Source organism: Varroa destructor, unplaced genomic scaffold, assembly GCF_002443255.2.
Source record: "Varroa destructor unplaced genomic scaffold, Vdes_3.0 BEIS01000001.1, whole genome shotgun sequence".
Lineage (NCBI taxonomy): Eukaryota > Metazoa > Arthropoda > Arachnida > Mesostigmata > Varroidae > Varroa > Varroa destructor.
In genome coordinates this window covers 11,598,534-11,616,643 of record NW_019211454.1, presented here as the reverse complement: position 1 = coordinate 11,616,643, position 18,110 = coordinate 11,598,534, and positions in this window count along the sequence as shown.

The following is an 18,110-nucleotide window of genomic DNA, read 5'->3' as shown; positions in this document are numbered from 1 at the left end:
TATACAATAAATCATCAATTTAGACGCCAGTGACTGTTGACCGTAAGCAAACTCAGTCAGCGTTCATTATAGAAGCCGAGTTCGGCTGTATCTCGTATGTTGACGTCGGCTCCTAGCGTATCTTTCTCGGCATATAGCTAGCGAGCGAGCGAGCGAGCGAGCATTCAGAAATAATACGAATTAGACACGAATCACGAGCAGACAGTACTGGCTACGAAAATTTAGATTCAACTCAGATTAAATAGTTATTAACGTAACATTTAAATTTAGAGGCCATGCACGGTATCTATGGGGTTTTTAAACAATCTATTATAGCTCTCACGTTGACCGAACCGTCGGCATCTGGGATAGCGGCCGATTCGGCTGAGAATGATGGTTGATTTTTCGCAGCTTTGACATCGATTGTTTTGGTCCGCTCGTATTTCATTGCATCGCTAATCAGTGTGGCCCTCAATAGGTCCATTGTTCGACTGTATGGTATATGACTGTATGCCATGACTGTGGTACGACTGTAACATATATATTAGCAGGCATGGTAAAAATGTTCTCTTCAATATAACACAAAATGTAAACGCTTTTCGTCATATACCAAGCGTTCAAATCTATTCGCATCCATAATATTCGACAAAACCTAAGGGTCTATTATTTTACTTTTTTTCAAAATTCGATACTTGCTTGTGAGAAATTGTCTCCCCGTATTACGCAGATCCGAGGATGCTACGTCTTAGGTAAACCTTAACTCAAATTCTAGCAAATGTCTTTCTTTACTAGACGTCTTTTGATTAAGAATTTATTTGCGGCCACAGTTAATCTCTTATAACGACAGCGCCCCAAACGGGACCCTTGATGATGCTGTGTTCGCTCTCTGCTAAATTCTAAGGCAAAAAGTGCTATCTGTTTTCGGGGAACGAATAAAGAACATCCATGGTTACTAAAGAAACAGAATTTTTTTTTTTTTTTTACACGTAGATACAATTTCTTGTTGTGATAGTGTATCCATCCTGTTTAATGAACCACGAAAATTCATGCTACGATGATGAACATTCGTCGAAGGCGTTACCTAAAATTATATGCGTTCGTAGAGCATGTTTCGGCGTCTAACAGCTAATGTTGAAGTGCTGATATTGCCTGTGCCGTCGTGTACCCGTCTCGGTACGATCATAGTTTAGCCAGTTTTCTATACCGTTGTCAGTAATAAGGGTGCCCTACGCATTTTGTGACGGCCTCGCGCCCCCTTTAATTAACGCACCGTACGGTGTCGAGCTATATCCACCTTTTACGAAGTCATCTCGAAGAAAATTTTATATGTCCATATGAAGCTAACGTGTAACCGATTTTAATTTCAAGCGTTCAGTCTAATCAGTATATTATATTAGCGTTCCTGCTCGTCCAAGTCCTGTCAGTGGCTTTATATTCACAGCGGTCTATCGACAGATGAAGTTTATTTGTCATGACACAGCAGTGCTAGATGAGTTCGGCCATCTGAAACGTTTTATCTCGCCTAGTAGGTAAGTCTGTAGGTTAGTTTGCGCCTCGTTGACCATCCTCTCAGTGACGTGCCTACCTGACACTTCGCGATGACAAGGGTCCGAACCTAAGGTACAATGAGGTTAGCAATTCTTGTTTCCCTATCAGTACCATCCATATCGGTACAACTCAAACAGCCTACCATACGGCATCTGCATCTGCAGCTGTCAGTTAACTTCTTCTATCATACGGCGAATGTCTGTTGTTTTCTGTGTCCTATCCCTGTTAAACAAAGTCAGTGGGCCGTTTTTGCAAACACTGGTGCTTATGTCAAGTAATGATATCAATTATAATCTTGCCATATCGGGTCATGTTGTCATACCTATCAAACAGTGAATCCAGTCTATTACCTTCAGCTAATATACGTTCGGATTTTCAACCATATTCGTTTGCCAGCATTGATGCACTAGTCACCGTCCTTTAGCCACAGAATCGAAATAATAAAGGAAACGAGCAAGAGTCGGACGATGACAATGAATAGACCTTTGTGCCTCCTGTTGTTCAAGTTCGCTTAGGAACTACGTACACAAGCATAGACGAAACTTTGCAGCCTCTAAGGATTATATCAAAGTGAATGAAGGTAGTAAAAGCCGTGGTGCATTTCGAAAAAAAAGCTGTGTTCCGACGGCCTACGATCCTTTGCCACACATTTCGGTTAATTTAACATTTGATAACATCTGACGGATGGGCTTTTCGGCAAAGGAATGTGTCAAATTTTAAAGATCGTAAGTGTCGATAGCACGGCTAGCGATGTTTAATAAACTGAGCACTACAACTCAGCGGAGGCAAAGATGATCATTGGAAATTAGCACCCAGAAAAGTAAGGAAAAGAAATTCATATTAAGCTGCCTATATGTCGTTTCACAGATTGGCCGAAGAAGCCTTAGAGGTGACCAGTAAGATCTCGGTTACATTCCCAGTGAAGCATCTTCTTAATGCCATATTTCAATTAGGCCCTTCCGAGAACTTGTTCAAAGCTTAGAGTACCGAATAACAAAAACTGGTCAATAAAATCCGTTATTTGTACAACGCATGAAATGTCTCAGTTATATCATTCAGAGCGACGCGTCTTTTTCAGTATTACACATATTATAGAGCCCTGTTATGCACTCAGCAAAACGCCCCTTGGCATCCCAATGGTGAAGTAGAACGCTATATCAACATTTTGCAAATGGACAAGCCCGGCAGTAAATGCTCAAACTAGATAAAGTAAAATTTGAGAGTTCCGGTTTCATACGGTCTCGCGACTCAGCCGGGATTGTGACTGTTGATAGTTAGCAGACGAACAAACCGCTTCCAGCAAACGCTGCGGATCATGGCTACCTACATTTTCTTCCTCCTCGTCGTAGAATGATGCCATAACAGTGACGCTGGGGGTTTACGTTATCCAGCGTCCCAAATAGCCAAGATGTTGAACCAGGCCGTATCAAGCAAAACAAACATGACCCAGTATCGTATACGATAGGTTGGCGAGAACGGAGCAGGCCTCTTTGTTGGAGGCTGAATAAAGGGGCAAGCCGCTCGCAGCGCCACTAACCTTGCTGTATTTCCCACGCGTGTGGGATGGCTTAGGAAGCAGAGTTCTTTCGATTTGCTGAACGAACAGCTGCTAGGACGCGTGGTAAGGTGTTGATAGTGCGTTCCAGTTTTCCGCGACCCTAGAGGACGACGTCTCGCCAACGGAATTTAAGTACGGATAAAATCATCACTTAAATTACGGTCGACAATCTCGGATTCAAACAGATGCATTGATGAAAGCACTCGGATCGCTTTGGTGTAGCTACTGAACGACGCCAGATTGTATTTTGAGATATTTATAGTTGGCATGCAGAAGGTAATAGGTGTCGATAGTAGGAATATCAAATAGAGTCGAATTTGGTTCTGGGTCGTAAGTTCAGTTTGGCGACAAATTGTCGCTCAAGCATTGACTGGCAAAAATTGAATATACCTCCCTAAAATTAACGCTTAGCAATTGAAATTTTCTAAATCCTAGACATATTTGCTATCCGTGGCATTGGCGACTGTCGAAATATTTTCCGAAATATTGTTGCACAATATGGGTCTATTCTTTAGTTTTATTCAATTGAACTTAAAACTATACAACATATATTATGTATATAATATGTACCTAATGCGTACGGCATTCTCCTTTTCAAATATATTCACCCAATATAAACTTCCGTCTTTGTTAGAGATAATTACTATGGTTTTAAACGTGACTCTCCAGTGTTCGCTCATTGGAGTACATACCAGACGGCTAAACGCGAGTAACGATTAGTTTAAATTAGAAGAAACTAAAGCACGGTCGCTTATAGTATGCTACATTCTACACGCTGCTAAAAAGTATGTAGACATTTTAATACAATCCAGCGGTCCTGGCAACGCTTGAATTTCTGGAGGCGTATTTGAATTTACTAACGCTCCTTTTCGCATTGGCAAAAAACAGTGAACCGGCGAGGGAAACGGATCCATTTCTTGAACGATGCGACAGAACTGGAACAAGCAGTGAGTACGTGCCCGCATTGTATCTCCTTTTAAGGATTCAAGCCTGATTTGGACGTCGCGCTCGTCTGAAAAAATAAGGTCCTTCAAATCTCCTAACAAATGAATTAGAAATTGATTTTACTTGAATAAAATGCTTTGACGTTTCGTTCCGCGTAAAGCTCTTCCAGTGGCCTCACTGTTCTCTAAAAGTACGTTTCGAGTGTTTACCTGTAATAGAAATGGTGCCGAACTGAGTTGACGTCACGGAAAAGACAACACGTCACAGCGGCACAAAAGCTAACGGATCTCAATCCAGTTGGTATCCAAAAGCTGCTATATATTTGCCGCATTGCATTTTGGACTGGAGTTGTTAGAAGCTTAGGTGTTGTACTATGTTACACTGATGACAAGTTATTTCAACAGATACGGAAAAATCCAAGCTAAAATAAGACCGTAAAGTAACGCTCATGCCAGCTGGCTCCGTTTCTATTGTATGATGTCGTCTAGTGTCAATTGGTTACAGCCAGTCACCGTAATTGCTCTCATATACCACCATGTGTGGGCAGCATAGTCTTATGCGAATATCAGTCAGGCGCGTAATAATCGTGCCTAGGACTCGTGAGGAACCCAGGCTAGATCTCCTTTGAATAGTTCTGCTAGTCAGCAACAATCGGTTCAGGCCACGTGTACGGTTCATGCACTCTATGTGGCGTGTGAGTAGGGCAACAATCATAAGTTCCAGCATGATAAATGGACCAATGTTTCGTTTTACAGTAACTCGTCAGACATCTTCAGTTACTTTAAGGCCAATAAAACACTGAGTTTGAGATGGAGACAGTGTAACTATCGTTTAGCAGCCATTAAACCCCTTTGTAGGAACTTAATAAAAAGCTATAACAGATAGAAGCTTGTTTCTGTATAGCTTCTATTGCAACCCTCTATTAGGGCCATAGTCGTATTTTCCGGGTCACTACGCGGAGCATATGCAGTCTGTCGGGTCGCTGTTTAATCGAGATCCGACTAAGAGGCGACAAACGGATAGGTTTATGCTCCTCTGAAAGAAACACGTGCACGTCTTCTCGTAACGTCACTTTCACGTAATCATTACTATTCGTTTATAGGGTTTATCTTGTCTTTAGCTTGTCCTTTATAAGGTTCGCGTAATTAAATATCGTCTCATATAAGCCACGTATTATAGGGTGGTTCAAAACGGGTCTTTTACGTTGAAGCTACGCAAGCGCAGAACATCTGCAGCAGCAGCAGCAGCTCCAACAAGACGACGCACTGGCCTTGCAATCAACGAATTTATAACTTCTATTTTGTGTCTACATGCATTAATATTAACTTTACGATATTATTTTAAAGCCAAATGTTGAATTTAATGTTTGTTTCTTGTTGTTTTAGATGTTGTTCGTGCAGTAGGATTTTTAGTGACATGCAATATTCAACCTTTAATCTACTATCAGTACGTACAAAATATAGACAACTTTACCATGTAACAGAACTTGGAAGACACTGGAAAAGTTACACAGGGATTTATGCACGGCTTCTTATGCTTTAGTGAGATAAGCAAAACAACGGTTTTTCAACGATCATATTAACGAGGATTGAATAAACAAAGTCTGAAACGTGCATTAAAATATATGGTTAGATAAACTACTCTTTATTATTGTAAGGCGGAGATGTGTTATAAGGTTCGCCATTTATTCCTGATATAGGATTAAGCTCCTAAAAGCACAAGCACTTAGCAGTACAGCGGGATTTTATAGTTTATAGCATAGTAACCATAGCAACGAATTTCCCAAAAAATATACGGAACAGATGTTTGCAAAACCGGCGCGCAATTACCAGTAGCTCCCTCAGAGAGACAACAAGAATATTGTATTTCAAAACGACCAAACTGACCTCAAAGACAACAACAACAATAGCAAGAACAACAATAACTGGAATATGACAGTAATAAATTAATTTAAGTCCTTACAAAGTAACAATAATTTTTTATGTTGTTCCAGACACGATTTAATTATGCAAGGCAAACGTATTCGTCGCAAAATTGAGGTCATAAGCCAATGTGTTGAAGGTCGCCTTGGCCTGAGACTGATTCGGAGGCCTTTCTTACAGGAGAGTACCTATAAACATCGTGAAAATGATGGCCATAATTAGACATATCAGATTATTAAAAATCTAGTACGTCGAGTTATCCCAACACTTAAAGGGTTAATTTAGTTTTATCGCTCTCTAGCTGTCGAATATGAAACTATTATATATCATATAACTATATCAAAACTAATTACCGTTACTTAGCGTGATAATAATCATAATATTGACAAATATTCTTCTTCTTTAGCGAGATAGCATGCGCTGTCTTTGTGGTAACTAAGAAACTTCGAAAGCTTCCTTCAACTTTTTTAATTTTCCATGTCTATACGCGTGACATCAAAAGTTCCCCTGGTATATCTATGTATGTCACATAGAAAAAACTAGAGCTCATAAGATTCATTTGCTAACTGAGTATCGATCATGGGCTATCGACACGCTTGATTCTTTCAGTCAAGCATCTATGATACAATTTGAGTACCACGCTAAAGTCATAGAACGGGTGTCAGTATCTCAGCTTAATTGACCGCGCACATTTTTTATCAAAGCAAATCACCAGGCCGAACACTGCATTTCATGCTAATCGTGCTTTCTGCTATGTTTCCATTGGCATTGGACCGTTCAGCTTTTCCATAATCGAGCTTTTAGTCAAGCCCAATGGATCCTGCCTCCTTGGCCAGATCGATGCTTGCGCAAGGACTGCGAACCATACGACTGGCTAATCCCATTGGTCGGCTACGGCCTGTGGTGGCTAGAGAAATACTCCGACTAACATTTTAGCACGCCAGCGAATTGTCCTCAAGGAGGCTGCTAGTTTGTTCGGCTGCCGCCTATCACCTTCGACGACTATGCCGGTCTCATTGCGTGCGTCATGTTTGAGCTGCTTAGCGCAAAGCAGCCACGCTTAATTATTAAACCTAGCCAGTCGCGCCGATTGAAGTCGCAGATAGAAATCGGCCGACCTTTATAGGGACCGTTATATACCTTGCTCTTCTAGGGGCCTAGCATCAAACACGACGCATAGCAATGATGGGACGAAAAGTTATGCCGTAACAGGCTGTGGGCCTGCACAAGTACAGCGTTCTGGTGAATTCTTGTAATGTCAGTGGCGTGCGGTATTCATTGTAATGAGAACGCGCATCATTCCGATTTCATCTGACATGTTGACGACCGCGTAGCGCAGACCCTCTGGGAAACAAGAAAATTTCCTCAGCCATGAATACTGCTGCTTCAAGAAGACGTCTGTCAGACCAAGGTAGAACGAGCTGAACGAACGAAAAATCTTTGTATCCGCAACCATCCAATTCGTGCAACAGGCTAAGGCAAAGGTAAAGATGACTTAGGCCGCGCTTCTTTTGTGGACTCGCTCGGGTCATTTGTTTATATCAAACCTTATAAAGACAGCCATTCTTTTATGCACGTATATTTATAATGGTTATGTGCATATGTGAAGATAGACATGTCAGCATAAAGATAAACAACATACTAGCTATGGTTAGCCACCGTCCCGCGGCAGTACATGCAAAAGCCCGACCAAGCAGCGGTAAACGTTTCCGTCAGATACTGAATAACGGGCGATAAACGATAGCCATAGAGGCGTTAGCCTACCTATTTCGGTAGGACAAGTATAAATAAGAGGAGTTGGTCATAAGCTATCATATCATGAATCCGAAGATAGTTACACGAAATCGCAGACATTCTATTCTAGAAGTATTTCATAATACGCCTAATATCAAACATATCGTTTAATTTGAAACAACGCTAACAAATTGTTGCCAGGGGCAAAAAATGCGAAATAAGGGTTTCCACCGTAGAGCAATATACAATCTTATATTAGATGTTTGACAATGCTTATTATTAGTATTAATTGTCTTATATCTTCGTGAAGTGGGTGACAGGCTCTGAACTTCCGACATTTCTTGCGAATACAGGTTGTCAGTTAAGAGAAGATAGATATGCAAATCTCTTTGAAGTTAACTTACAGAGCCACCGCAAACCCAAAATTTCTTAAGGAATGCGATTTCTGCCAGGACTATCTATGCTTTCTGTTTATTTTATATCTGTTTTCTATATATTGTTACATTTATTTTATTTAAGTTCTTTCTATTTAAGTTCTAAGTTATTAATAGACTTCTCATTCAACGTGTGTAAAAGTAAAAGTTACTAGTAAAATATTGAACGAGTTAAAAGTTGAGGCTCGTAATCAATTTAATATAATAAGTAATATTCATAATATAAAATCAAAATAATGTAGTGCCTGCACACATATCATTCTAAGCTGTTTATCTAATATCTAGGCGACTAGTTTAATATCTAGTTTTTAGGCGACTATTGCAAAATACATAGACGAGTGTAGTTCAATGTTTTTCACAGTCAATCTTCTTTACATAGAGCCGTTTCGTTGAACCTATTCGGTAAAAGAAATAATTAAGGATGTTAGTGTTTCTGTTCCACCAGACAGTTATATAACCATTGGTGATTTTGAAAGATATAAGGAAGCACCTTTGTTAGTTTGTGTCACGTCTCGTTATGAAAGAAAGCGATCAATTCTATATTAGAGTGAATTAGATAGATAGATAGATAGTATTAAACTTTTCTAGAACATTGTATTGCCCATGCTGATTTCCTAATCAGACATATTTGCGGTCCTATATGCTGATTTCGTTAACGAAAAAACAAAAACAAAAAATAGCTTCTCAATATACATAGCGAAACTCACCGCTATGTATATTGAGAAGCTGTAACATGTCGTCAAAGAATGACAAGGACGTAAAGGCGTCGATCGCCCTTAGTATCGACCTATTCGTATTCTATTGCTATAACTTAATTAAGTTTGTTGCCAACGCTAAAGGGTTTAATTAATTTCAGAAGTAATTCATTTTCGGGACACTTGGTTTCACAAAGAAGCCAGCAGCCTATTTAGCGATTCAGGGGGTTCTTTTTAGATGGACAATCAAAACAAGTTCAGGAATAGCTTACAAACTTCAAAACCGCAACTTTTTCTTAGAGAATTTCAACATGTAGAAACGGAAAAAAGAGTGATATACGGCCTATTCGGAAGTTGTTCGATTAAGAATCGACAGCTTCAAAAGCAACCTTTAATGCATTAAATTTCTATTTTTTTACCCAATTACTATGATACGATTAAGTGGAAAAAAAAAAAGCCTACCACTGCTTTGATATTTTAGCCAAAATTTTATGTAGCTTGAGGTAGTCTTTTGCCAATGCATACCGTAGTGGAATCATAAACATAGTTTAGTCGGACAATAAGATACGACTGTCGCTCTACTTAGTTATGATAGTGTGACATCAACACAGTTAGTGCTATCTGATAAAATCTATATCTAGACATATCGGCAATCCTATTTAGCAAATCCTATTCATACAATCATATCTATAAAATGCTATTTATACATAGTGACAAACATCTATATTTAAATAATTATAAATAAAAATAAAATAATTATATCTTGATCATCCTTCAGGTCCTTGGTGACCGTATCGCCTATCCGACCTATTTATTAAGGAAGAAACTGTTTTCGTTGTTTGAACCCACTGGATAATACCAGATATAGTCTACCTTTCAGCGTCTTTACGTGTTGAAGACCGAGCAGAATTTTCAATCGTTGCCTCGAGCTAATCTATTCGGGCAGAGTTCTAAGAACTTTCGCTTATCATGGGCCATAACAAATTGCAGTGTTCGTGACGAAAGGTACGAAAAATCGTATTGAAATCTGCTAGAGCTTAGTGTGCGTATATTTTTCTCACGATTTAGTCAAAGCTGCAACATGTTAGCTGCAATCTTTTATGTGCATTCTACAAAAAAAAAAGTACAAGTTCAAGATCAATGTAAAAGTAAACTAATGACGCATGCTGTTGAACGCATTCCTTCACTCACGAGATATAGATTTCAACAGAAATATATATATATATCCTTATGTTCAATTTTTCTCCTGCCGTAAACACTACATCTTTACCCTATAGATATTCACGTATCACATTCTGTTTCTCCACCCGATTCACATTGTCCACACATTTGTATGTATATCTGTTTATTAACACTATATCGATAATAAATCGAGTAGGCCCACGCAAGTGCACCTGATCTTATGCATGTGGTTCTGTCATATCGGTCATATATAGAGACGTACCCTTATGACGACGTATATCATTGTCGATTACAAAGCCAAAATTACAAAGGATACCAATGCTACAAAGTTTTCAGATTTTGCTTTTGGTAGCACATTTTTGGGTTCCCGAAGCGGTATGCATGAAATAAGTCGGGAAGCCATAAACTGCCGGCCACAAAGTCAACGCGCTGACGAAGCGTAAATACATATGGACATACGCATATACAAACAGATATATGCTGCGCACAGGACACACGCTAACAATAAGCTTGAATAACAGACATTTACGCTACACTAGTTGACGCAGATGGACTTAATCTAGATCCTTTAGGACTGACGCCTAACAGCCAGAGATAAGCTCGTATTGGACCCATATTTTCAAAGACGATCGACGAGCGATTGGCACAATTGGCCTAAGCCCTTTTATGAATACAGACAGTGCATGAGGCGCAATTTTCTCTTTCCGGTATTCAACAAATAGCTTCAATAGGCTACATCTTTCTATTTAGGAAGGTAATAATGATAACTGAACGTATAGTAGGTGAATACAACAAACACAGCTTAAGCCTACTCCCCCTGGTCTCCAGCAGGAGTCTTATTGTTTTACTGAAATATATTTGCATTTGTTTGGAAATAAAAAAAAATAAAAAAACACTTATTTTACAACCTTTATCAGTCGTTAGTAGTAGTAGTTATAGATTAAGATTTGTGTTAAATACAACATTTTAGCTTAAAGCATTTCACCGCTGTAGATTGAGCTATTTCAATTGTTTCAGGGCTTTGCACAGACTAAATGAAAGGCTTTGAAATGCTTAACATGTCGCGCGACTGGGGCATTGCACCGCGGTTTTCCGTCTCTCGGATGTAGTGCTTCTGTTTACTGGATTTACACACCAGGTCATATTTGGCCAACGATAGATTTTTAATTATCGTAGAGTCCAGTCAGTTTCAATGTTGTTTTTCTGCAAGCAAGTTTCCGTAAATAATTCTGTTGCCCCTATATTTTTGTCTACGTGTCTATTAAAAGCGTGACATACTTGTATGATTTGCCAGGTATCATCAATCCGCCGAGTCCGCAACTGCTACCTCGAAGTCACCGCGAGAAGATACCGTAGACGACGACATCAAGACAAATGATTCCCAGAGATCTATACGTTTCACTTTCATCTACATATTTTGCATTGTAAATACAATAGCTAATTTTCAGCACAAATAGGTTCCCACGTCCGCTCTAGGTACGAATTTTCAAAAACTCGTATTCAAGGTTATCTATCTACTTTTATTTGAAGCGTTCTATTTGTTTATGTTAATTTTCAGCCACGTTTGGTAGTCGATAGAAAGGATCGAAACTAATTCCTCCCCGAAAAAGTTGGTCACGCCTTTGACAACCTTGACTGTAACAATGGTCAAGATAAACAATCCTTGTTACTAACTCAAAACAACGCCATCATGTTCAAAAGTAGCTAATTTTTAACGGGAATATTAGCGCTGAATTGAAATATAATAATATTTTCAAAGCAAGATACAATATGTGAAGTTACTGTCTTTAGATAAATACACTTGGTAACACAACAACTTACCATCGGGACCAGTGGTGTTATGTTAATTTATAACATTCAATTCAATGTTCAATATCTTATGCAACGCTACTACGTACTCCATCGCCTCGATAAATTTGTGATAACGGTGACAAACGGACTTCGAATTGTTATCTATCATCAGCAATGAGGAGAGGGTTCTCCCCGTTGATGACCCCAGAACGCCAAAAAACTTCGCTGGTTTAGGGTAGCAACGGGCGTTCGGCAGCGTAGTTAGCTTGAGCCATATACGCTAAGGCTCTGAATGGCTCATTTATTTAAATTACATCTTAAATGGCCACCAGGACAATACAAAATAATGACCGAGTAAAAACCTAAGCCGGAAATGTGGAAGGTTTGGTCAAACATTTGTTAATTACTAATAAACTACATATTTATTATATTATTAATTTGAAAATAACAGTAAAAGGGTATTTCGCGGACACGATTATTAAAAAAAAGTAGAAGATATCACAATTGCCATTGGAGTTGAAGGTATTTTTTTAGCCATAAAAACACTCGAGTGTGCCATTAGCAAGTTGATATCGGGCAAAATCTGTCCTCAACTGGTTTATTTCGTTGACACAAGGTGTATAGACATACATGCATGCATACATTTTTAATATATGTGATAGATCCACTTTGTACTTTGCTCCTCTGGGCGGGTCTGATATGAAGGACCATGGACTGATTGCAATTTGTGTGTTTCAAGGGAAATATTCGTACGAAAGCAGATAAGAAAAGAATTTAAACAATATTCGTAGCACGTGTAAATCGGACTGTACCACGGTTGGTCCACGACCCATTTGGGTGACTAGGCGAATGACAAGCTACACACAGAAAAAGCAAATAGAATTATTTGTTATACATGATTTTACCAGCGAAACCGTTTATGGAAAAAGTCAATGATCTCCTTGTTTTTTAGTCAACATATGGTTTATCAAATCGCGGTCAATCAAATCTATCGGTCGGTTAGTCAGATATAGTTAATTTGTGATTGCTAGAATAGACACCTGCATAATCCTGTATACAAACAGGTCTGGGATACAGGATGTCACCTACGTACGGACGATATGGTGTACTCGTTTTTCAATGTTTCAGATTTCCTGAAATGTTATTGCTAATATCTTATGTTCGTCCGTCATTTTGTTTATTCGTGTCCGTTTAACAAATGACCAGTGCATGCGTAAGTTTAATTGTTTTTTCCTATTTTCTTATACGACGAATCCAAGCACCGGAAAAGAAAAAAGCGAAATTGTAGGACGACTATATGGTTGTTTTGATTATTACTAACTTGTATTTGTTTACTTCTTGTCTTACTACCACTTATCAGGCGCACGCAAATTAACGGATATTTACTGACGCCTTCCGTAAAAACGGTGAATTTAGACACTAGTGGATACAAATATATGCACACTGATAAACAAACTCAATAATCCACTAGAGCAATCGTACTTCGGATCGGCCCTGTAAAACACAGTCTGATGTCAGCTCGCAGTCCCCATGAATACAGCTTACACGGTCCGAACCTTTAAATTTGAAACTTCTGGACAATCAAACGTGAATGTTCGACATTGCTTACACATAGATGCGTCTTTGTTGCGCCGAAGGGTAGTCCTCAGGAGACATAACGCATGGTAATCTACGTTCCACGTTCGTCCGAGAACAGCAGATACGGGAGTACCGCCGCTTCCGAAACGGCCAAAGTTATCATGTGGAGAAGCTCTCCGCGCTTTGGCAGAATACGTTACTGTAGCACCCCCGAGGCCGTAGAACACTGAGTCAAACACAATTAGCGTGTCCTTTTCATTTACACCCTCTGCTATGTTTCGTGGCGCATTTCTTGGACGCGCTGCGGGAACACAATAACATACTACATTATTACATTTGCCCCTAGCGGTATTTGAAGACGTTAAAGGCAGACACGGTCCAGCAACGGTTCGGCCTGCCGAGCCAGGGCCTAGGACGCCCTAGGAACGCGGCGGGTTATGTCTACTTGACAAGAAGAGAGAAAGCTTTAATGGTCGAGTTGAAATTGTTTCATTTCCTAGTCAAGGGCAGTTTTTACTACTACTACTACTTTTTTTTATACCTACTTTATTTACTTTACTATTTTTTTTACTTACTACTTTTTGACTTCAGAAAGCGAACAAATGGAACTACAGGTAAAAGGCGAACTATAGTACCAAGTCGTGCCGACACAAAAGACCTGTACATGCGATCTATGAATTAATAGGGTAGTACAGCAGCCATCAACTTTGAAGGCTTGCCCCCTGGTTCGCATCTCGTTCGAAGTATGATTATCACTCTAACTTGCTGGAATGGAGACAGTGTTGCTCTAAAACAATTATCGTCACTTTGTTATAAGAGTTCTTGCTAAGTTTGAGCGTCCATCAAAGACGTATGTAAGGATGATAAATAGATAATATTTGTCATAGCGTGTGTGTGTGTCGACGCTGGAAAACGATACATTCGCCGCAAGTTCACAACACAAATATCAGTGGATTATAAGAGACTCTATAACTCTTTTTCGCACTATATTAGACTTCTTATCTAAGCTTAATATACACTTGTGCTTCGGTAGTTTGTTGTGTGTATTTTGTATATTTATTATTTGCGACGGATGTCACTGATAAGCAGACTTTTACTGCTATATCATCATCGAGCTTAATAAAAGCGGTATAAAATCAGTACTCAGTAGCTCACTTTACGTTCAAATTACTGACATCTTTAGAGACAAGTACGAATGAAGATGCACATATAATACATTATTCTTGCTACTATTTTGACGCTTTTATATTTTCATGTCGCCTGCATCTTTTTTTATTGCTCTTTGTTTGCCCATAAGATCTTTATGACTTATGGTTTTAATTTATTTGGCCCGTAATTAAAGATATTTCCCGAGAAGCTGTATGATATTTATCTCGTACGCAGGGTCTATCGCCTTTTGGGAGCTCACGTTACTAGGGTTCTGACTCGCAAAAGCTGAATGCCATACTACAGTAAGCTTTTTGTTGATATAAAAACTCTGGCTACTTTTATCTTTTAGCTTGATAAACCAACTTAATACTGCCGTAATGCAGTCAGTGTTGCATATAATTTTTTTACGTTGGTTTATGAGAAAGGATCCTTCAAGTCATTTTCGACAACGAGAAGTATATATAAATCGTACAGGAACAAGTTCGAATGTAGCCTGGGGACATCTGTGACGGACTGATTGTCAAATAAGCAGGCTGGCCAATGTATGCTAAAGAAACCTCCGAAAGTTGCTTGTCCAATTTACATCGCTATGGCGAAATTGTAAGGAACAAATTGAAAATGTGTGCCGAATATCCTTCGAAGGTCTTTTAGAGTATTGTGTTTCGCTCTGACTTCGGTGTTTGAGGCCTGAAGCAAGGGGTCCTTTTTTATTTAAAAAAAAAACAAGTAGTTAGTTTTCGTACACCTATTCTTTCATTTTAGGCCATCTAAAGTGGCAGAAGCTTGTAGCGAAGCTTAAAATCTGTGCCGTGTCATAGGCATGTAAGTCCTGCAGCGATGAAGCTATTCACATGCCTTCTTAAAAAGTCGCTGTGAAAACCGTGCGAGTATTGAAAAGTAAAGCGCAAATACATGTCGCCAGAATTGGCTTTCGTTTATATGGTGACCTTCTCCAGCTATCCATAGATTGTGTGAAGCCTTTCTTTTGTTCTATTGTCGTTCATTCTCGTCTTCTTCTGGCTTTAGGGGCTCTTCTATAAAGCCTACTTTTAGATTCAGCTGTGCCTGCAGATGGTTACCAGAGGTACGCCAACAGTGTCCTATTTACAATTCGCACACACTTTGTATAACGCATACAGGATCCATCAGCATCGATATCGTATGTACGTTCACGTGCTTGTGGCCCTCTTACTGTCTCCGGCGGCACAGAGCATCTGAATATTTCCACGTGCTCTTAATAAATAGTCCTACATAGTGGAAGAGGCCAAATCTGAACATTTCAAGATGCAATATGGATATTCAATTGAACGATTAGTGAATACAACGTTTCTCTGATAGACAATGTAGTGGATTCGCGCTTGGTCGTTAGGCGACGATAACTATCGTTTCCTTTTAGGAACTATGTTTAGGGCAAAGAATGCCAATGCGCACGAATGGTATTGCCAGTTCATTACGATAAAGTGGGTATTTTCTATATTGGTAACGTATTTGAACGGTGGTACTTCTGCAGTGTTACTTGTGATAATCTTTTATAGCACTTTGTTATCGATTGCTTACATATGCGCATATGTGCTTTTTATATTAAAAATATCGTTTCAAAACACAAGATGCTTTAGTCCTTACCGGTTCGCGGGCCAGCGATGCCTGAAAGCAAAGGTACGCTTGCCTCGCAATATATTTAACATAGTAATGCACTTCTCGATATGGAGAGCGAAGTATATATTCACTGATACCGGTCAACGCGAAACAAGGTCCAAGTAGTATATGTATCGCCATTGAAAAGCTGGGGAAAACTTCCTTGCGAGAAACGTTCATTTGTCACTCGCATTTATTGTGACTTCCACCACAGGTACCTTTTTTTGGTCATGGATGTATTCCAGCCGAGAAACAAAACTATTGTCTGCTTCTAATTAATCTTATTGTTGTACTTACATATTTCCATTTTCTCAACTAAGTGGAAACCACCATGAAAATGGATAAAGAAGTGAGTAAATTGTTTCCCTCTTCTGGGGATCTAAGATCTTGTATACGCTCCAGTGGGTACCTACATTTGGTTTAAAGCTATTTAATTGACTTGCGAGTATCCACTAAAGCGGTGGGTAGAGATGAGTTCTTTTCATCGGTAAGGAAAAAAAAACTGATAAATTTTTAATAGTAGTAAAAATAAAATACGGAGAAAGCCATGGAGACCGCTCTTTTAGAAATCCGATGACGGAGCATAACGGAATCGCTCCCAAAAAACATCATTACATGCCAACTGCTGTTATCGAAAAAAGAGCCTCAAAGCTACAGGCAATGTTAATTGTAGTCATTTCCTTAAAATTCATAAGCACAGTATTTGAATGTTATGTGTGTTCTCACAGGGCAGGCCATGCTAAATAGCGTCGCATAAAAGCAGAAACAGCCACGCCATAACGAGTGATGAAATATTGAACAGCGTAACCAAAAAAAATCTCTTCTAAATATCTCTGGAGTCTTATCAGCTCCTTCTTTCCTTCGGGGAACTTGGCCAGCTTTGAAACGCATAACAGAAAAACAAAATAGCTCATAACGGTGGTTTTATCGGTCTCAATCGTATATGGCGCTAATGGACTCCGCTGATTTATGATATAAGCTATTCTTTTTACCCGTACCCACCTTACAAAACAGTCTCCAACCCCAAGTCGCATTTCTCAACTCTGCGCCGTATTAGACATTCTTGGGTTTCGCCAGCCCCTTGCATAATAATATCTAAATTCGAAACCAGTATGTCCGTGAGGGTAGCTTAGATCATATTCAAACTTTCGTACAAACACGAACTGGCGCTCTCACATACCGTTTACAGGAGCTGGCGCAGAACGATCTCTGCTAGGCCGAATAGGTTGGGCCAGCAGTGAAGCTCGCCCGAATGTTCTATTTAGATGAGTTAGCAATGAGACTATCTAGACGGCGGTCCGTAAACCCACCGAGCAGATGACTGAACAACGTGCCCGCTCTCCAGCGCCGGTGTCGCGAGCAGTCTCTATCTAAATTGGAATAGGGAATAGGACCACCTAATAACCAAAGCCGAGACGTGTCGAGTACTACCAAAATCAGGGAAACTTCGTTAAGGGACCGCGACCACATTGGATATATTGGCCACATTGGCTTTTTCATCTCTCTCACCCGTTCTCTATCTCATATAGCTAGCTTCTCGTGACCGCATTTTTCGACAAAAAGAATCCTGCAATGCGCCGTTGTCAGCTCGCCCTCGAGCCAAAATAGGTCGATTAAAAGCTAATAGAAGTGACGAAATAAACATTGTATAAAAACAGCGCGTTTCTACTCTGTAGTGGATCGAGGTGTATCTAGGTAGAAAACGATTTTTGTTATATATAAAAAGTCTCAGGGGAATTCTACGCTCAGGCATATACAGGGGAAGACTAGCTAGAAAACGGAGGAGTGAAAAATGATATTGAAAATCGATATCACAGGCACCCGGTTTGATTTTAGTATTAATTTTAGCGAGTTTATATCTGGCGAGGCCAGATATAAACTCCCTAAAATTCGAGCTGATTCCTTGCTCAGATTTAATGAATTAGCACTTTCTTATATTTCTGATCCATTCGTTAAATGC